Source organism: Papaver somniferum, unplaced genomic scaffold, assembly GCF_003573695.1.
Source record: "Papaver somniferum cultivar HN1 unplaced genomic scaffold, ASM357369v1 unplaced-scaffold_70, whole genome shotgun sequence".
In the NCBI taxonomy this organism is placed as follows: Eukaryota; Viridiplantae; Streptophyta; class Magnoliopsida; order Ranunculales; family Papaveraceae; genus Papaver; species Papaver somniferum.
Genome location: NW_020649860.1, coordinates 3,156,205 through 3,163,755, shown reverse-complemented (window position 1 = coordinate 3,163,755; position 7,551 = coordinate 3,156,205).

Sequence of the window (7,551 nt, the reverse complement as noted above, 5' to 3'; positions counted from 1 at the left end):
GTCCACACCACGTACAGGTCATACGAGTGACCAGTCATTCGGTCACGAGTGCACATGTGAACAGTCAGTCTGATATCATATTTTATTTTAAGTTTGTTATGCGGAAACTAGTGATGTGGACTCACAAAACCCACTGTTTTTAATTATCTATGGGTATTTGATACTATAAATTATCTTATTAATGGGTATAAGGGGTTATTTATTTATTTTTGGTTTTGGGGTAAAAAAAATACCCCATAAAAATATTCTTCTATAAAAATAAATACCCCATATAAAAAATAAATACCCCTTTTTTTTGATAGGCTTGCCTCCAACAAGAGGCTAAGGAAGATTATTTAATAACAAGTAATAAGTATTGGACTCCAACAGGGTAAAAAAAAAGTACCATGTTTCGCCAACTTATCTGCAACATTGTTGGCCTCTCTATTTCTTTGAACATACTTCACTTTGCAGAATAATCTTTTGAGACTTCCAATTTCTTTGATACGCCCACTAGTGTCCGATTGTGGTTGGACTCTATTGTCGCACAACTAAATAGCATAGTAGGAATATCTTTCCACTTCCGGTAAGTAATAATACCGTTATTTATTTTATTGCGCAATTTGCGCTTCACCATTTTTATCAAGTTTGTGTGTGGAAACTGCATTTTTCACATACTTTCCATGCTAAGGATTGTCTTTCCAGTTTCCACCTTCATTTGATCAATATTAAGAATATTCGGAACAAACATGGGCGTAGGTATGCACACACAGTCTTCCCCTGGCTGAAGCCAGGTGTCAATCAAACAATTTTTTTTGGAAGGTAGTAAATGATAGCATAAGTGTGTGGAAACTTATTTTTTCACCTATATTCCAGTATTTCCACCTTCATTCAATCATTATTAAGAATCTTCGGAACAAACAGGGGCGTTTGTATGCACACACAGTCTTCCTCTGGCTGAAGCCAGGTGCCAATCAAACAATTTTTTTTGGAAGGTAGTAAATGATAGCATAAGTGTGTGGAAACTTCTTTTTTCACCTATATTCCAGGTGAAGGATTGTATTTCCACCTTCATTCGATCACTTTTAAGAATCTTCGGAACAAACCGGGGCGTAGGATGCACACAAAGTCCTCCTCTGGTTGAAGCCAGGTGTCAATCAAACAATTTGTTTTGGAAGGTAGTAAATGATAGATTAATTTAGTGATAACCAAGTACACGTAGTGCCAAGCCAGGCCTTTGATTCTCTCTCTAATCTAAAAGTCCGTCAAATCCTAGACCTAGTAGTTATTAGCCATGTCCCAGAACCAAATACTACCACCATCTACTGAGGTTGACATTTGAGGGTCCCCACTCACTCTGGAGTTGGTCAAAAAGAGAGGGAGAAAAGCAAATGTCTTTTCTGATGATCAAGGGGGAAAACTACTACCTCAAAATCTAAATACTATGCCTTGAAGGGTCTTGTCGTGTCATCTAGAGAGAAGAGACCCTAGTATAGACCAGGGGGAACTGGAAAGCAAACATCAATCTATGGATCCAAATCCTTATCGTGTCATGATGGATTTCTCACAACATATTGGTTGATCTGGTTGTACATGATGGATCTTAACGTAATCAAAGGCAGAATTTACGTTGAGGAAACCCAGAATTTATGAAAATTTCAACTTGAAAAATCCATGTATCGAAAAGGAATTTCTTTAGTTTATAATTTATTTGTATGACATCACATGGTCCCCACTCGCTCTGAAGCTGCTTCCTAGGAAGCAGAGCTCATTTACAGGCTCGGCGTAGGGCAGGGCAGGGACTAGCGAAAATCGAAAAAATGAGGGATAAAAGCAAATGCCTTTTCTGATGATTACAGGGGCAGACTATGGAGCCAAATCCTTTGGATTACTTACCGTATCATGATGGATTTCTAATCTATTCTATGGGTCCAAATCCTTACTATATCATGATGTATTTTTCACTTCACATTGGTTGTTCTGGTTGTACATGATGCACCTTAAATTAACCCAAAGTCATGTAACATAATTAAAGGAAGAATTTATTTGAGGAAACCCAAAATTTAAGGAAATTTCAACTTAGGGTAATTGAGTGTTGGTTTACCAAGATCTATTTGTGTTTTTGATGTTTTACTGAGGTTATCGTTCATGTTAGGGAAAATATTTTATATTTATTTTACAGAACTAGTGATAAAACCTAAGGTGACCAAACTGTGGTACAAAAACCTCATTCACTTGTTGGGATCCATTAAAACTCCATCTTAAACAAAATTGATACAAAAACCCCAAATTTTTAAAAATTGATACAATACAAAACCCCAAATTTCAAAATTGGTTTTAACAAATTTTATGATGAAACCAAAATTCTTTGTGGTTTTTGTGTTACTTTTGTTTTTTGGGGTTTTTGTGTTAATTTTGTTTTGATGGTTTTTTTTGTGTGGATGGATAGTGACATCTTTGGTGTTATAACTCGGGGACCATTTATTTTATTTTAAAACTCTAATACAACTATAAATACATTAAACATAAACTTCACTTAAAATTTTCTACATTTTATCATCTTGCGAACTCCCAAGAGCATTAATATTGAGAGGTTCTACTGTATAATCCTTAAATACTCGTAAATGATGGAGGGTTGGCAATGCGTCCGGGGTCCTCTCGAGTATCACTAGATCCGGACCTTACTTATAAAAGTCGGATCTGGTTCCTAAATTTGTGGACCCAGAACAGGATCCATTTGTTGGGTATTAAGACATTAAAAAAATAAATTAATAAACTTAATATCATTCTCTTTTTGGGGTGAATGTAAATTATTTTTGTAACAAATATTATTATTTCGTTGTTAATGTACTAAAATCTTTGGCGTGAATGTAAATTATTTTTATTAAAATGTATTATTATTTCATTATTAATGTACTAAAATCTAAATAAAGATTAAATGTATGAAAATGAAAAATGGAAGAAGAAAAAAAACAAACTCAAATCTAAAATCAATCCAAAGATACATTGTCTTGCTTGTAGGCTAGATAACCGATCAATTATCGGCTCCGCTCCTATATCTTCATATTGGACGGTCAGATTTGAATGAATGTTCTTCATTTCACTTCAGTGTATCCAGCGCAGACCACGTTTTTCACCGTTCTAATATAATTAGTATAAAGTACATTAAGAGAGAGAATTTATTTCTCATATGTGTTTTGAGCGAAATCGTTGTGTTTTAATTTTTCGAGGGAAGGATTTGTTTTTCATAAACATGCATAGTGTAAAAGACAACTTTCACCAATAGAATCACACAGTAAAATTGAAAGGATGCTCTCTAATATCCGTTGGTTAAATCCCAAAAGTGGGAATGTTGTAAATACCCACCATTTTTGTTGACCTTACACAAATACACCATAGAGGTAAAAATATTGTTTTTTTGGAGTCAACTTGAGAAAGTTGCTTCCAAAAATTGGAAGCAACTTGTGCTAGATGCGTCCATTTCTGAAAGCAACTTGTGCTGGTAGCTTCCACTTTTCAGAATGTGTGGGTATTTATAAAAATTGAATAAGGATATAATTTAAGAGGCAAATTTTGATGGTATTTAAATAAAACCAGTGAGGTCAGAAATTTTTGCGATTAACCGTGAGACAAAAGCATAAAACGTACTTTAAGAATCGGTAAGCATTAGGGATTGAGCAGTGCTATCCCGCACGACCTTGCGGGAAGCTATCCCGCTCAAGCGGTTTCTTTACCGTTAGATCATGCTAAAACCCAGATCTAACAGCCTTGAACCCTTTAGGGGAAATGGTGGGTCTTATCCTGAAAGTGGTGGGTCCTTTCCTGAAAACGATGGGTCCTTTCCTGAATGTGAATCTAACTGTTGATTTAACCATCCAACGATAAAGAAACCGCTTTTGCGGGAAACCATCCCGCAAAATCGTGTGGGATATCATTTGTCTTAGGGATTTGTCTAGGCCTTTAAGTCGTTAGATTTAATAATAAGACAATTGCTATCCTGCTCCGTTTGCGGGAAGCTATCCCACTCAAGCGGCTTTTTTACCGTTAGATTGTCAATACAAATGGGACCATAAGTTTTCCTAGTTGGTTGTTTCCGATCTTGTTTAATCTCAAATATTTCTGACCTCATTGCGGAATAAGGTTAAGTAGGAAGATGTCGTGTTTTCCTCATTGGATGTTTTTCTTTTTAGTTCACCAAAGAATAACAAATATGCAACTGTTTTTCTTTTAAATATAATTATTCGACAATATTTATGATGATAATGGAAGAATGACAATAATGAAACTAAACCGTATAGAACAGAGAATTAATTATGATAATAGAACTTAAATCAACATGAACTTTCCCAGGTACAGGGGCCGGTTCCATAAGAAACCCGGACCATACCGGCCCACGTGCAGCCTTACATACTCTGTAGACATATTTGTATAAAGAGAAAATGCATTGGTTTCGCGGTGTAACGGCACATTATTCTCTCAACCAAATCCAAATCCAAATCCAAATCCAAATCCAAAGCCTTTTCCAGTAGCAAGTAAAAGGTCGGCTAGACAGTATCTCATAAAAGTATAATATAGTTTTTCGACGGCTTGTCAAGCCTTGCACAACCCACATTATTCTCTCAACCATGGCACAATAATCTAGTGAGGGCACACGTCATCATCATTTTGTAGCCTTCTTCTCCGTGGACTTCTGTAAAGCAACAGCTCTGGAAAAGACACTTCTTAATTGGTACATATACAAATATACTTAAGTGAGTGCCTGAGTGGCATTTCCCCTAAAGGGTTCAAGGCTGTTGGATCGGGATAGCTTCCCGCAAAACGGTGCGGGAATAATACTCGAGTGAGGCGGTCTCTATCTTTATTTTTTTTTATGGAAAACTGTAGAACTGGGACAAATGTTATTGTCCAAATATGGAACAATAAACTTGTCCATATGGGACATTAAACCTAGATACTTAATCACTACCCTATCCAGCCCGCTAATAATCCCTATGCTAGAATCAATTCCCTCTTAGCCATTAAGATCGTGCCACCTCATGTCCCAGATTTGAACAAAGACTGTTGTCCCGGTTGTAGGAGGGCTGATTTTTTATATATATATATAATTTGAGATATGTAGATCAACCACATTTTTCTTCTTTACACTTTTTAGCGTTCAGAGTTCAACCTCATTTTTTAGCTCTTCCGTAGCTTTAGGGGATCTAATCATGTCTGAGATAACTGTTCCAGTTCCATGTCCTTCACATGATGTATTTGATTTATATGATCTTCCCACCAGTGTTGGTTTGAAAGTTTGCTGGCCTTCACCATACATTATTAATGTGTGTGAAGTTTCAGATTTAATAGGGGATGAACTCTTAGTTCCTGAGTCACATCTTCAGTGTGGCTTTATTTTTCCTATCCCCTCATTAGTTCAGGAATTTCTTGTTCCAAAATCGTAGTCTTCCAGAAAACGAAAGAATTACTGTTGTGAAGCTTACTGCGAGCTATGAGGTTCGAACTATCCCTGGTTATTATTTAAAGAACATATTTTGTAGGAGTCCAGAGTTATCTCTTGGTTTCGAGCATAACGATTCAGTTATGTTTAAAGGATTGGATGACACCAAGTTTAATGATAAATTCCCATTAACTTTTTATGGAAATTGAGAGAGTGATAGTCAGATGTCTTGCTCCCTGAAGCTGAAAGCTTTTCCCTTTTTGTATAAGTTTGATGAACAGTTATTTGTTTATTACTAAAAAAAACAGTTATTTGTCCATACTTTTTGTTACTTTTAAACATACACTTAGAACAATTTTGTTAGTGCTTGGATTAAACATGGTGTCCTGCTTTTCCCCTTCCTAAGTAAAAGGAAGGCAGTTGAGCTAGGGACTTCTTCTCGAACTGAGAAGAAGGGTAAAGTTTCTTCTTCCCAGGATCTTTTTTAGTTAAGTTCTACTCAATTTTTGATGGACCATTCTCATCGAGAAGATTCCATTGAATCGGATGGTGCTTACGCTGCCGAATTTCTGTCGAATGCTTCCCGACCGGCAGATCTAGTTTCATTAGCACCATTAGAACTTCTTGAAGCTGAGGCTAGGATGGCTTCAAAGATTGCAGCTGTAATCAATTCCTATAATTTTCTATAACTTGTGTTTTCATTGATCTGACAGATATGATTTGCTAATTAATTTTTATTTGTAGGTGATGAATGACACGAGAGGAGTTCATCATTCTAGACGCTTGGAATAGCAAGCTGATGATTCCACTTCAATGAAAACTTGGAAGACTATGTGTGTTTTGTTTAAAGCCAGACTTGAGTTAGAAAGGGAGACTAATTTGAGATCCTCTACACTTGCAAGTGATTTGAATTTGAAGTGTAGAGAATATGAGTGTAATGAGAATCTGTTGAAAGATCAAATTTCACAATTGACTCAACAGTTGAATAATGCCCGAGAACAGCTTGCCGCATCTGAATCTTTTTCTTATCATTCTTTCGATATTGTGGAGGGCTCTAATCCTGCTGTTGCTGATACTGCCAACTCAAGAGCCGATGTTGGCGTTGATGCTAAGATCTTAGGTTGAGGTGAATCAGGTGATGGCGAACTTGTTCGTTCTTTTCATTAAGATGATTAACACTTTGTATTTTGCTTTTCTTTTGATTAACGGAATATATATAAAGAAATTTAGTTTTTCTGGAAGAAACAACCTAGTTTTTAAAGACATCCAGTTTTTCTCTTCCAGTTTAGTTGCTTATATTAGTTATCTATATGTACTTTTCAAACTCGGCTTCTGTTGCTCATGCTTTTGCTCAATAATGGGCTAAATCATGAGCTATTGTTGAGTTACCTTCAAGTTGGGCTAAATAATGGGCTCAGTCTGTACCTTCAATTTGGCTCAGGCCCATTATTGAGGAGGATCATCATTATTAGTCTCTTTGAGGAACGTTGGTTATGGCTTATGGGGTAAATATACTTGTGATAGATTATGAAAACCTAGGTTATCCTTGATGTAAGAGAAAAAATTATTTTTACGCCTAAATAAAGGGGATGGTGGGAGTTTAACACAAATTGCATAAAACCAAAACTATTCAAATACAATCCTAAAATAAATAAAAGATGTATCTATAAAATACTAACTGTCAAAAAGTACGAGTTTGACTGGTTATAAAAAAATAAGAGTTTGAGTGGTTATCATGAAATAAAATATATTCCTTTGAGAAGAAAAAAAACATTATGTTTTTATCGTGGTACTAGAAATTGCAATAGCTAGGAACCTTTGCAAGTGTTGTTCTTACTTATCTTGTGGGACTTTTAAGATCTTTGAATAGGTGTAGAGCACTCCTATATACTATTAACTCCTTCAATCCTTGTCGATTGGCTTCTTCTATTTTCAAAGAAGATATCATAAATGGCAGGATTAAGAGTGATGTTTTGCATAGAAAGTAGCAAGATGTATATTTTTCTTTTGTATCATAAATAAATGCAAAATCAAAATTATACATCCTTGGAATGCCAATGACCTTGTAAATACCAAGATACATTTTGTATCTACATAAATAATACGTAGAAACATTGAAATTGAGAGTAGCATTT